We start from the raw sequence: 15,677 nt of genomic DNA on the forward strand, positions 1-15,677 counted from the left end.
CCTATTGACTTTAATGGGATTCGAATTCGAATTCGACCACCCAAATTTTTTTGCTATATTCGGCCAAATAGCTGTCGAATCGAATAGTGAGCTATTCGACCAACACTAGTTACTTCTTTAAGGACATATCTTCACAAGTGTCTAACCAATGCTGCCTCCCTGCCACATTTGATTCCCACCAAATCTCTACACACCCTCCTCCTATAACTATAATCTCTATCATCACACACTTTAAAGATAAAATCAACAGCACGGTGGCCCTTACAGATCTAGGTCCCAGGTTTGAATCTCAGCCAGGACACTATCAGCATGGAATTTGCAGGTTCTCCCCGTGTCTGCTTGGGTTTCCTCCTGGTACTCCAGTTTCCTCCAACATTCCCAAAACACGTACTTAGTACTCCTCCCATAATTGACTTAGACTGTTTTAAAGATCAACATACATAAATACATTAACATGTGACTGAGGTGGGGACATTAGATTGTGAGCCTCATTGAGGGACAGCTAGTGACATGAAAATAATAACATATTTAAAAGCGATAAATCAATCTACTCAATCCCATTCACCCCATGCACATTTAACTCCTCCTCCTCCTTTAGCCCTTTTAGTGCCTTTTCCTATAGTATCAGTATTTGATGCCCTTTTCTTGGTCTACTTCTTATTTATCTGATCATTTGTTCCAAATCTTTCTCAACAATGATTCTTCCTCCCCCACTTTCTTCCCTGTGAGTGGTCCCTCAAGGCTCAGTGTTTGAACCTGTTGTTTGGACTCTTAACACGTTATTATTATTATTATTATTATTATTATTAATAATATTAAAAAAAGTATAAAGTAGGAGAAAGCTGACTAGGATGAGGAAGACCATTCCAGAGAATTGGGGCGGCTCTAGAAAAGTCTTGGAGCCGTGCGTGTGAGGAGGTTATGAGTAAAGAAGTCAGTTGTAGGTCATCAGAGAAGAGGAGAGAGCGGCTGGGGGAGTATTTGTTTACCAGGTCAGAAATGTAAGTGTTACAGGACCTGTGAAGGGATTTGAAGGCAAAGCACAGGAGCTTGAATTTGATTCTAAGGTGAAGAAAACTACGAAATGATGCAGCAGAAGAGGAGCGGGGGGGAAGGATGGATGAGTCTGGCTGCAGAATTCATAAATGATTATAGTGAAGAGAGTCGGGTTAGTGGGATGCCCGAGAGGAGGATGTTACAGTAATCCAGGCAAGAAATGATAAGAGTGTGTACAAGGAGTTTGGAGCTCTCTGGGGACAGGTAGGGGTGGATTCTGGAGATGTTGTGTAGGTGAAAGTGACAGGACCTGGAAATGTTCTGAGTATGGGGGGGTAATGAGAGGCAAAATCATAGGTGACGCCAAGACAACGTTCCAGTGTTGTTAACAGTTAGAACTATGTCAGGAGGAGATTTGGAATTTGAAGGGGGGAAGATGATGAGTTCTGTTTTATCCAGGTTGAGTTTCAGGAATTGGTCAGACATTATAAATATGCTTAGTGTCTCAAATTTGACCCGAACATTAGTCATTTGGCTCCAAACAAAAAGAAACCAACATCGCTGATGTTTGGTACTTTGATTCAGAATACAGCCATATGGTCAACACTGTAATTCATAAGTATTTCTTTATTTAGGACCACACGAAAAGAAAAAAGGAATACGAAATATACTTTACAATAGTATAAAAACAAAAATATAGTGCCAGCAATTTTGACATCCTAGCGATAACTTAAAATATAAAAAAGGTCCACACTTTTGTTTTTTGTTTTTTAAACAATCTTAATATTATAACACTTAAACAAAGTTGAAAAAAGAAAATAAGGGAGGGGAGGGGAGAAAGGGAAAAGAAAAGAAAAAAGAAAAAGGCTCATATCAGCCAATAATTACCATAAGATAGTATACCTTAACACAAGTACAATTTACAACATTTCAAAATTCAGGTGCCAATCAGACATTTGTTTTAACCACAAATTCTAATCTTTTAGAATAGTCTTTAAGAGCAATTATGCGTTCATGTGCACAATGTAAACTGAGATCAGTATTATTTTCCTATGGTTAGGAGGTGAACTACATTTCCGATGTCTAGTAATATGTATTAAATGTAAGTAGAGTAATTGATAAGTATATCATGGAGTAGGCAAAGAGGCTGATGGGCTGTGACAACTGTCATAGTTGGCTGGCCAGATTCATGTAGACTAACAGGTTTAAAAAAATGTGGCAGCAAGTGTGTGTGCCACCTCTCTTATCCACAAAATGTTTTCTGGAATCTGGTTTACCTAAGCTAAAAGAAGGCAAAAAGAATGTACAAAACTCAGACCCTCTACTTGCCCCCATCGGTGGAAAGAGCCATCATTTGAGGAGAGGGGACCCATAAAAATGATCATTGCACCATGTAAAGGACATAAGATTGTGAGCTCCAGTCAGATGGTTATGGATTATCTAAAGTGCTTCTCAATATGTCAGTGGTATATAATACATGAAAATAATGAAATTTATCCTGGTATCTATCACGAATATAAAATATGGGAACTATAACACATTAGGCTTAATTTCCGAACTTCAGAAAGAGATTTTCTAAAAATTTCAAATTAAATAAAACAAAAATGTGTAACCTTGTTTGCACCTTCCTAAATTAGCATACTGCAATTTACAGCAAATAATATATTGTCGATTCAAAATAACTCTCAACATTTCAGAATTGTGAAGTGTCAATGTTAATTTGCCAGATATGTGAATTTATCAGCAATTGCCCCTTTTCAAGTAACTTTTTTGTTGCTAATCAGTGTTGGTGATCTTCAGAATTTTTAAGCATTTCCTGTCTACGTGCAATTTCTCCAGCGGCACATCATTGCTTTGGTATTGCTTGCTTACAGTACCAATGGTGGACTTTGCATAGTTTGTGTACAAAACCCAAACTCCTAATAACATAATTTTACTACAAAAATGTATTTTAAAAATATCCTAGAAACAGTAAAATGTTTATGGTAATCAATTTGAACAGTAAAACCAAAAACATTTTTGTTTCTTTTTATATGCTCCATGCTGCAGTACATTATTTGCACCTAGTCTTAACTAATTTACCTATGGGTAGTCTATTATAATCACTTCTTTTTTTCACTAACTTGAAGAACCAGCTTTAGTGGCAATATCTTGACAAGATTTTTTCTTCTTTACAATGTTGCTTTATGCACAGCTCTCCCTAGGTCCTACCCACAATATGTTGATTGGGTTGAGGTCTGGACTATGTATGAGTTCCGAAGTGAGTGATAAGGAAGTGATTATTGATGGTGACCTTGTTAAGGTCTTTTTAGTCTATGCAAGGATGGAGGGAACCAAAAAATATACCTGCCCCAGCAGGTAAAGTGGAGGGTCGGATTAATCCCTTCTTCAGGTTTCTTTATTATACTCCTTAAGGGTAACAAGTTCAGGTTCTGGGAGCGGATAAATACACCAAAGGGAATCTCTGCCCCAGACAGGAGTTCAATTGGACAGTCATAAATGCAATGAGCATCAGCCCCCCTTTTGTCAAAGACATCCAGGTAATCATGATATACAGGGGGGACGAACCCTTTCTTCTCTGTGTCCAAGCACAATAGAGGTTCAGAGTTTGGAAAACAGAACTGGTGACAATAACTAGAAGTAAAAGATACCTCCTCAGTAGCCCAGTTGATACATGGGTTTTAGACCTGCAACCATGGTGATAATGGGAAAAAGTGGGGAAGGAATCACATCAAAACCTAAAAATTCTTGATGGCTGAGTTGGATGGTTGTGAGGAGAGGAGTTGTTTCACATGTTTTTTCGGGGCCCTGGAGGGACAAGAGGAAAGAGATGTGAGCTGTGAGAGATATGAGGAAGGAGGAGTTAAAGTAGCTAGGGGTGAGGGGGTCAATTCACCTTTTCCAGCTGGCCGTAAGGGGCAGTTTCGTAGCAGATGACAAGTGAACCACAATACATGCAGAGGTTAGACTTGAACCTCCTCTGGTGTTCTTCTGCAGACAGTGAGGGTTTGGCTAGGCCTAACTGCATAACTTAGCAGTATTGGTACCTTTGTTTCTTTGAAGATTTTTAGTTAGTTGTTTTTGGTGGTGTTTGTTATTTTCTGGATTGTCACAGTTTTGTTCACATTATTTGTTCATTTTGACACCATTCTTAAAATAAACTTGATTTTACCCATCAGTTACAACCATTAGTGATCACCTGCCGTACTGTTTGTGCAGTTCAAATCACATGGCAAATGCTTAACATTGAAGATCTATGCCATACCATTCACATTATGTACTGTACATTGCAGTAATTTTGCATTTTGGTGGCATTCATTTTATAGCACAATACTTTTATCACTGTGTGCACTGCTATAACTAACTTGTTTTTATTTTATTCAGGTATACCACTGGCAACGTGATATCCATACAAAGAGGCAAGAGCAAAAGATGAAGTCAATGTAACAAACAGGAATAGAATTCATAGCTAATAATGGTCAAATCAGGATTAGATTCTGAAACCAATATATATCAGATTAGGATATCCTGACAAAAAGGCCTGGGTAGCCCAACCCAGGCCAGAGAGTCAACTAGGTTCTGGCTGACTAGCCCCATAAAAAGGCAAAAACTGACTAACAGATGAGTTAATGGTAAAAAAGGAAAAACGCACAGACAGTACTGCCTTGACAAGGAAGAAACAACAGTCAGGAGACACTGCAAGGAAACACACACCAGGAGTATGACCATTTTTTATGCATAATTCAAGGGTAGGCAAACTTTAGGCCAGATACGGCCTAGCCAGTAGTCCGTTCCAGCGTAACGTCCCCCCAGGCTGATCTGACCCAATCCCAGCTGGCAGGGGTTGACAACCTTTGGCTCCAGAGCTGCATGTGGCTCTTGTGCCTCCTTGTTATGCCTCCCTTCCATATTTACCGAGGCCAGCGTTAACACATCTGCCGCTGGGGTATGAGGACATTCCCTCTCCTCCATATGCATTGGGGAGCAGAGAGATTTCCTTTCAGGGGGGCTACCTGTTCTCCGTATTCATTGCGGAGGAAGAGGATTTCCTTTCAGGGGCGTTCCTGGTGGGGGCGGAGCCATCAGCTCAGGACTCAAGAGAGAGTCCGGCCTAGTGTGCCTCCTTGACCTCCTAAAATGGCCTAGTAGCTAAAAAAGTTTGCTGACCCCTGGCATAATTTACCTGACAATTTTCTTAAATTTATTTGTCAGATAGCATTGTTCTAGATTAGTATGACAATTTTATATAAAGAATTTTTTGTAAACCTTGCAATATTTTTCGAACATTGTGTTTACATAAATATCCATTACTGTAGATGTGATTAAATTGTAAATTGGTAATTTGTAATCATGTTAACCATGTAAAGCATTTTTGTAGGATTATACTGTACAAAATTATGCACTTGGGGGTTGGGAAGTTTCATGCAAGCCACCTTGTTTTAGAAATTAGTAATAGCAAGTTGTCCTCATTACCAGTCTCTGCATATTATTCGGCTACAAGATGAGCAGCAGTAGTATTTTAATAAGTCAGCAGAAAAAAGTACCAGGAATACAATTACTTCCACATAGAGATTATAGTATGACAAATACCAAATGCATTAACACATTAATATAGCTTAGTTAAATTTTGGACTACAGGCAGATAAAAAAAAATAATTCCAAAAAGACTTAACATTAATTTGCTATTTAAAAAAGGAAGGCAATTGCATTTTTAAAATCAGTGTAAAAAAAAGTAAAAATAATTGCTGAGGTGTAAGAGTTTTTAGGTGCTGAGCATTACTCACCAGTTAAAAATAAGGTCACAACCTAACTGGAATTCAATCTATGTAAAACCGTCAACAACATTCCTAAAAAACCCCAGGGATATTTTTAGATGACAGTCAGAATTCCTTTATATGTTCTACAATCTTTCCAATTAATGACAGGTTACAGTGATGAAACACATGCTTTTTTGGAAGTGTGGAAAGTCCTGTTGTTACATGTTATTCTCCCAACATAGAGGATAATTCTATTAGTGCTGAACTCAGCACAGATTATAAAGACCTGGAAATATTTTTCTACAGCCTACAATAACATCTACAAACAAATGCAACAAGAATATGTTTCAATGCGTCAATGAACAGTTGCAATACTGTTTATAAAGGGAATGTAAAGTCTCCATTTTTATAAATATGGGTAAAAGAATGTTAGCATGTTAAATGTTAAGGATACTTCAGTCAGAAAAAGACTGAACAAGCATGGCTTGTTTAGAAGGGTTGCCAGGAGAAAGCCTATTCTCTCTAAAAAGATTAGCTGCATTTGAACAAACCAATTTTCCAAACAAACCAAACAAACAATTTTCATTGGAGACATGTGTCCGAAGCAGAGATGTTTAGCCATACCACACACCACAATGTTTGTGAAAAACAAACACAACATATCAACACAATCACATCATATCAACTGTCATACACAGTGGTGGAGGGGTGATAATTTGGGCTTTTTTTTAAGTCACAGAACCTGGGCATCCTGAAGCCATTGAGCCTGTTTTTAATAAAGCTCTCCAAGGCTGGGGAAGATACACTTGTATTACTGAAGCTGGGTGATCCAGCAAACCTGGAATGGATCTGGTCTAGGATTCCAAACATTTGCTAACGAATAGCAAATGATTTTCAATAAATCTATTCCGGTTTTGCTGGATCACCCAACATCACTGATGAAAGTGTATCCCATCCAGGCATGGGGAGCTTTATTAAATCAGGCCCATTGATTGAGCTCAGCCAAGGTCTTTACTAAACTGGACTCGCGTGGAGCCTACAATTTAGTGAGGATCTGTGAATGGAAGACAACGTTCAGAACTCACTTTGGTCACTTTGAGTATGTGGTCATGCTCTTTGGGCTCTGCAATCCCCCTGCAACATTTCAGCATTTTGTAGATTTTATAAATCTTCCACAATTTTTTTGACTTGTTTGTAGTAGTCTACCTTGACGATATTCTGACTTTTTCCTCATCTTTGGATGAACATAGAAACCACGTCAAGAAGGTCATAGGTTGGTTCAGCCTTGGGGGCGTGGCTTGAACATGGCGCCTGAAGACTGTGAGTAAACAGGAGCTCCACGCACCTTCCACCCCAGCACTGCACACAGACTGGTCAGCATGCAGCTCAGCCTGCACACAGCCCAACATGAACTACTTTCTCTATGAGCGGAGAATATGGTTCAAAAGCAAAGCAGGAAGGAGCCTAAGAAAAATCTTGCGGTGGGCACAATTAGATCATTTTTGGCATCAGAAGAGGAGTCCTTGGTGATAAACCGAACAAAGTGTGCTTCTACAGCAATGAGACAGAGTTTACATGTGAATACTCCACAGGAAGCAGGAGAGGAGGAAATGGGTTTACTAAGGGAGCAGAGAGGCATGGAGTCTGTGCAATTACCCCCCAGCTCTTTAGAGGACTATGTCCCTCCCTTCTAAAGTGGAGTTTTCCCCCATGTTTGCTAAGATGAAAAGTTATTTCAAAGGGGATGTTGTTGATTCTAAGTTCTGATTTAACACATACCCTGATAAGGGTGGAGGAGGCCGAAGATAGATCGGATGTACATAAAAAAAATGATGAGAGCTTCAAGAAATTAATCAAAAGTCAGCAAAAATGTATCACAGCTTATCATACAAATTAGAGGATGTGTAAAATAGGGAAAGGAGGAATAACCTGAGAGTCAGGGTTTTCCCTGAAACCATTGGGCTTGATAATCTAGAATCTACCATAAGGAGCCTATTTAATTAGATCTTGGGATTCCCACCCACAGCTCCACTCCGCTTTGACAGAATATACAGAGTCTCTAAAGCAACAGTTGCTCCACCTGATTCCCATAGAGACATCATTTGTAAGCTGCACTACTTTTTGGATAAAGCTGCAATTCAAGAGAAGCTTAAGGCATTTCCTAGTTATGATTTTAGGGGGTTATGCATTTTTATCTTTCCTGAAATTACAAAAGGTACCCTGGATAGGCGCAGGGCCGTCCGCCCACTTTTGGAGTTATTGAGAGGTGCAGCTATTCATTATTGTTGTCGTTTCCCTGCATGTTTGATAGCTAAGGATAGACGCTCTCATTTATTACGTTTTCCAGAAGAGTTGGGGACTTTTTGTGCCGGTTTGGGCATATTAAAACCTACACTTATAAGTTGGCAAGAGTTAGACCAACGTGGCTCACATTAGTTACATCAAGCGGCCTGGCAAGGAAACCATTGCAAGCGGGCAAGATAAAATAGAGAGACTATAGTATTTATTAAATAAGAGAATGAGCGTTTATGCTTAAGAAAATGGTTTAATATTGTTTTTATGATGTTTGGGCTGTTTTATATAAGTGGAGAGTATTATGATGCACTGTGGGAGGAGTGAGTGGGAGCCGAGGTGCTGGTTGTATATTTGCCAATTAATATAGAGGTTACGTCTTGGCAAAATGCTCAATCATGATCTCCCTAGTTGAATTGTTAGGGGCACATAGGGGACCCTATTGGACAAGTGAAGGTTTTAAGATGGAAGAGGAACAACACAAAATTTAATATGGGAACCTGTTCTTTAATTAGGTTAAATTGTTTTGTTATGTGTTGTTTATCTACATGTTTGTCTATCATGAGGAATGTCATTTGTATAAGGTTAACTGCAATGAGAGGGTTGCAAGACTGATCCTTTTTGATTTTTACTATGTCTTGGGGCCAGACAAGGTTGGTTACGTATAATGTAAAGGGCTTGCATTCAGCCAGTAAGAGTCAGCAGATTCTAAATTGGCTACAATCTGTGCAAGAGGATATTAATTTTTTACAAGAAACGCATCTTCCCTATTTTTTAAAGGTCAGATTATTTTCAAGAAACTATCCTCAATGGTTTTATGGTGTTTCTTTATCTAATAGATCAAGGGGAGTTGTGATAGGTTTCCATAGGGGTACTCAATTTAATCTAGTTCACTCATTAACTGACCTCAATGGTAGATTTTTGTTTTTAAAGGGAAAGCTCTTTGAGCAGACTTGTACACTAGCTAATATTTACTGCCCTAATAAACATCAAGTACAATTTTTTTGAAGACTATGCCCCTGATTCATCAAGCAGAATCGGATGATCGCTCGCGCATTCGTATTCGCGATCCGAAATCGTACGCCATCGCGCTATTCAGCAACTGGAAAAACTCGCGCACGGAGCCGCGCAGCTCCGGCAGCTTTTTAACCTGTGCGCTTAAGTTTGAGCAAACAGCCAATTTTGACAGACTGCGCAAGTGCTAGTTGCAAGTGAATTGTTATCACCTGTGCGCCTAAATTTGAGCATATATAAGGGTGTAGTTTAGCTTGCTCTTTTCTTTTGTCTGTTTATTGTTGGAGGGGCTGTTGGTTTGTGTGAAATTCTGTTGCTGTATTTGATACTTTTGTTTAAGCACAAATGGCTTCTTTTTTAATTTTTTGCACTTGGAATGTTTTGGTGTATATTTTGAAGTCAATAGTAATGCTATGTATTGTGTTTGTGGCTTTATTGTTTGATTGTCAAATTCTGACTTTATTACCACTTTTCAATGTTTATCCTGCATAAAGATGTTCTACTACACTTTTCCACCCTTAAGTGTGGATTTACATATGTTTTGTTTGTTCTTTTCAATTTTGTTACTTTTTTTATTGTTTTTGATGTTTTAAAAATAGATGCGCATAAATATGCGCATGTGGGTTTGTTTTTTTCATTTGTTACTGTAAAATTTTTGAATAAAGTTATTTCTAAAATGTTGGGGGTTTTTTTGCGCAAAACAATGTCATTGGCTGTATGCGGGTACAGATTTGCATACAGCTGGCGCACGTGCACCCGGCGCACGTACGTGGTGTCACGTTCTCCAGTGTATATATATATGAGTGGTTACTAAAAGTTTGTAGGTTGTACTTCCTGCGTTTGCGAGAGAGAGAGAGAGACATCATGCCGCGCGCATTGTTTGCTGAGAGGGACCTGCGTTTTCTTATTAAAGTAAGTGTTTTTTTTTTTTGCGCAAGTGCTAATTGCAATTCGAATTATCAATTCGCTTAATTTTGCGCATATATAAGGGTGTAGTTTAGCTTGCTCTTTTCTTTTCTCTTTTAGCTTGCTCTTTTCTTTTCTCTTTTAGCTTGCTCTTTTCTCTTTTTCAATTTTTTAATTTCTTAGAATGTTTGGATGTATATTTTGAAGTCAATAGTAATGGTATTGTGTTTGTAGCCATATTTGTTTGCTTGTCAAATTCTGGTGAGTGTGGGTGGTGGTGATGATTATCAATGATTTAACAAATCATTGATAATCACCACCCCCCACACTCACCGAAATTTGACAAACAAGCAATATGGCCACAAACCCCCACACTCACCAGAATTTGGTTATCAAAGATTTGTTAAAAAATCTTTAAAATTTGGAATGTTTGGATGTATATTTTGAAGTCAATAGTAATGTTTGAATGTGTTTCTTGCAGCATGCTTGTTGGAAATGTCTTAAAAGATCCTCCTTATTTGCGCAGCTGTAATCTAATGGCCTTAATTGGCAGATTCGCGCCCCCTATTGCTCATTATTATGAAGGCAGGAATCCGGCTCCTTGATATTTCATTAGGAATATTGAGCCTCCCATTTAAACAAATTTGGAAATTAAAGAAATTATTATTTGATATGCAACTGAAGGATGTTTGGAGGATTTTACATCCGACTGTAAAATATTATACCGTTTATTCCCTTGTACATCATACATATTCACGTATTGATATGATTTTTATAGAGCACTTCCACTTGGAAAAACGTGTTAATGCAGAAATTTGTCCACGTACAATCTCTGATCACGCAGCAGTACAAGTCTCAATGTGTTTGGGGCTCCCAGCAATTCCAACCTATAGGGGGGGCCTTAACGAAGCCTTATTGAGAGAAGATGATATTGATACAAATATTTCAAATGAATTGAAGGAAAGTAATCATAGAATAAAGGAATAGTTAGATCAGATTGCAAAGTTAGAATCTGTGCATAAACAATTGCAGTGGAAGACACAGGCCATGCAGTTGACACAATTACGAATACAATTAAAGCAAATATTAGATGTAAAAGCTAAGTATGCTATTTTTAGAGTAGCAAGATTTTATGAGTGGGGGAATAAGTCAGGTAGATATCTTGCAAATGCCCTGAGGAAAGAGAAAATGAGGACCTATATTTCTAAGATTAAAAACAAGAACGATGAAATGGTTCATCAATCGAATGGAATTGGTATTTAGGGAATATTATCAAGATCTTTATCAGGTGAGGAAAGATGAGTCCCTTAAAACAGAGGCTACTAGTAAAGAGAAGATAATAATGTATCTTAAAAAAGCGAATTTACCTAAAATAACATCCAAAAAATTGCTTGATTTAGAAAGTGACATTTATGAGAGTGAATTGAGGGCAGCCATTAGTTCAACTCTGACTGGTAAGGCGCCGGGACCTGATGGCTTCTCGCTGAAATATAAACAATACAAAGATATACTTCTCCCCCATCTATGAAAATATATTAATGCACTATCAAGGAAGGGGGTTATGTGTGAGGACACGTTGAGGGCACATATTACAGTTATACCCAAACCCGGGAAGGATCCCACAGTCCGTGCTAGTTACCGTCCCATTTCTTTACTCAATGTAGATGTGAAACTATTCGCAAAGGTATTAGCCATGAGAATCCAGGCTCTTATTCCCCTATTGGTTCATCAAGATCAGGCGGGATTTGTCCCAGGGAGAGAATCAAGAGATAATTCTACAAGGGTTTTATCTATTTTGCATTATATGCAGAGATGCAGCCAGCGCACGCGTTTTCTCTCTACGGATGCAGAGAAGGCGTTTGACTGGGTGGACTGGCTGTACCTATCTTTGACTTTGAAACATATGGGCCTTGGACCTAAGATGTATAAGCGGATAATGGCTTTGGACACCTGCCCCACTGTAAGTGTCTGTGTAAATGGCATATTGTTGGTACCCTTTAAATTATATAATGGGACCAGACAAGGTTGCCCATTGTCGCCATTACTTTTCGTTATATCCTTGGAACCTTTCTTGAATACAATACATCAGAATAATCAAATACAGGGTGTTAAGATAGGTAAAACGGAGCACAAATTAGCTGCATATGCTGATAATATTCTGTTTGTTATTCAGAAACCTGATATATCTCTTCCTAATTTACTGTCAGATTTCTCTGAATTTGGTTATTTGACTAACTTTAAGATTATTTAACCAAATCAGGGATTCTTAATGTGAATATATTAAGATCAAAAGAACAAAAACTGAAAAATATTTTTCCCTTTTACTTGGCATCAGAAATCATTAACATATTTGGGCATTGAGATTACATCTTCGCTGGGGAGTCAATATAAGATGAACTACCTGCCTTTGTTAAATTCAATGAAGTAGATATCCAACGATGGAAACAACTAGGGTTATCTTGCATAGGGAGAGTTAATGTTGTAAAAATAAATATTTTACCTAGGGTACTATTCTACTTTCAAATGTTACCTATTCAGTTACCCACAGCATTTTGTAAATGTTTAAATAGAGTAGTATCAACATTTATCTGGTATCCATATAGAGCCAGGATCTCTTTGAAAACACTTTTCACCCCAAAATTGAAGTAGGTCTTGGACTTCCAAATTTTAAACAATAATATAATGTCTCTATTTTAAATAGAGTCCTTAATTGGAAGTACGATGAACTAAGTGGTGGGTGGCACTAGAGATGGAGCTTTGTTCAAGTAATCTAAATAAGATTATTTGGGCTCCCAAACAATACACAAAGGAAAAGGATACAATGCCCCTTACTCTAACCACACAGAGATGCTGGGATGCTTTACATAGACAACACAGGTGGTTATATAATTCACTTTTACTTCAATTACTGGACACCAATATTTTATACCAGGACTTCAGAAGGATTTTTTTGGGACAGTCAGTGGATAGGGAGTTGTTGTTGCATCAGGTTGTTTCGGATGATTTAGTTCGCCCTTTGTCACAGCTAGTTTCTTTAGATAAATGTAGATAGATACACCAGTGGCAGTATATACAACTCTGCCACTTTGTGAGGTCACTACCACACGCTCTACGTTCTGAGAGAGCTCTTACACCGTTAGAAGCTTTGTTTAGGGGAGAGAACAGACCACTCCAAACTCTATCAAAATTATACAAATTTTAAATCAGCTATGCCAGTTTAGAATTACCAGAATATATAGGGAAATGGGAGAATGAATTCAATAGTGTACTCTTGGATGCTCAGAAGAAGAAGATCCTGAGCATGACCTATAAAATATCAGTATGTGCAAGGGTACAGGAAGGGAATTTCATGTTTTTATCTAGATAGTATTATATACCTGTAGTTCTACATCAGAGTTCCTCGCAAGAATCTCCATTATGTTGGAGAGGATGTGGGATGAGAGGTACATTTTCACGTGTGGTGGTTCTGTCTAATTGTAGAGAGTTGCTGGGGAAAAGTGCTCCATTTGATTGAAATAATACAGGGTGTAAAGTGGAGGCTACACCCTGGAATGTACTCTTTAATTGTTTTCAAATGCAGTGGAATAGTAATGAATGTTCTTTGGTGTCCTTCCTTCTTAATGTAGCTAAAGCTGCGTACACACCTGCAATTTTTCTCGTTGGAAAGGATCTTTCACGATCCTTTCCAACGAGAAAAGACTGCACGATGCATGAACGATGCTGTACATACAGCACCGTTCATGCTCTATGGAGAGGGGAGGGGGAGAGGGACGGAGCGGCACCCTGCTGCGCGCTCTCCCCTTCCCTTTCATTAGGATCGGTCGTCGTCCATCGTCCATGGATCCGCCAGGACGGTCGTCGGACGATGGACGACGACCGACTGTACACACGGCAGATTTTCGCCCGATAATTGGCCGATACCGATTATCGGGCGAGAAAAATTTGCCGTGTGTACGCAGCTTAAGACTCAGATCCCAAAGTGTTGGAAGGACCCAAAGGAACCTTCAATAAAGAGTTGGTTAAATGGGGTGGAAGAAACATGTAAACTAGAGGAAGGTTACCATGATAATCGAGATACATCCCCAATATTCACTGCCATCTGGGACCCCTGGATAAGGTTTAAAGACAATGTGCAATATTTTGACTGGAACGTGGAATTAATAGCAACTTGTCTAATAAGAAAATGCATTAATAGGATGATATGGAAGATTTCTTCCTCGGATTCGCCATTTAAAAGAATGGGTAACACTGTTTGTACAGAAATCAATTGTAAATGTGAACACTATTTTTATGATATTCTCACTATATGTATACTACACTGTGAGTTTTGTTTTATGGAGTATGTATTTTATATGTTGGTTGTACATGAAAATAATTAAAACAATAAAAAATGTAATAATAAAAAAAGAAGGTCATAGGTCGCCTCAGTGTTCATGGGCTGTATGCCAAACCTGAAAAATGTGAATTTGACAAAGACACCATACAGTTCCTGGGCCTTATAATTTCCACCCAGGGAATCGCCATGGCTCCAGACAAGTTATCTACAGTTTGGGAGCAGCCAGTCCCGATCAACTAAAAGGGTATACAACGATTCTTGGGATTTGCTTTGGAAATTATTTAAGGGGTTTCCACCATTGTAGCCCCCTTGACAAAGCTCACAAGTCTGCACACCACCTCTGAGGCCCAGTCAGCCTTTCACCAATTAAAATCATTATTCACTTCTGCTCCCATCTTGACCTTCCCTGCTATTTGTTCTAGAGGTTGATGCATCTGAAACAGCTTTTGGCACCATACTGGCACGGAGCTTTGGGCCCAAGGCTGTGCTACATCCAGACTCTTTCTTCCCCTGAAAGATGATCCCCAGCTAAAACTTAAATAGCTGTACGTAAATAACATAACCCCTTGTACCAATGTGTATAAAAAGACCGCTTTGACAAGTAAAGATCAGAGACTATTCCTAAGACCATACTGTGTGCGTGTGTGTTATTGGGATATCTCTCCAGACGTCTGTCTTTCTGGTTGAAGGAGAAGTCAGGGTGCATTCAAGGAACTAGAAGTAGAAGCAGATCCTTTCAGCTGGGGGCTCGGGTCTTGGATTAGAGTACACAGAATTCGGTGAGTACGGAAAGTCCCTGCCTTGAGGCTTAGGGGAATTCCGATCCTTTCCGAGACTGTTGCTTAGATATGGATGGATAGAGGGGCTAATGATACCTTCTATATGAACATAGTTAAGGGGTTATGTTTAGGAGACACATTGTTAAAAAAAAACAACCTATTGAAGTAGATGATATTAAAAAGGTTGTTAAGCACTGCCTTAAACCTTCTTCATCTTCATCTGGGACATTCCATTATTTAAAGAGAGCCTGTGAAGGAAGGTGTCTGACACAGGAGGGTATGTGTCTCATAATAGATGGGATAGTGGAACAAAATTCCCCCTGGGATTGGAGTAAGGTCCCCTCTATAAGCACTATAGAGCCCCCAAATACGCCTGCTGGAAATTATAAACTAAATACTGAGGCAGGCATAGACACAATGAGAGAAGAAATTAAGCGTAAAATGGACAGGTGTTTTCAGACTAGGTCCTCGTTGCCTACCGCTGTAGCCAGTAAACAAAAATCAGGAGAGTCTGGTATAGACTTCTGGAAGAGGTTTAATGAAGTTTGGACTCTGGAAGCAGGAATGGGTATTAGGGATAAAATGCATTCTATGCTC

This window comes from Pyxicephalus adspersus, chromosome 5 (genome assembly GCF_032062135.1).
Source record: "Pyxicephalus adspersus chromosome 5, UCB_Pads_2.0, whole genome shotgun sequence".
In the NCBI taxonomy this organism is placed as follows: domain Eukaryota; kingdom Metazoa; phylum Chordata; class Amphibia; order Anura; family Pyxicephalidae; genus Pyxicephalus; species Pyxicephalus adspersus.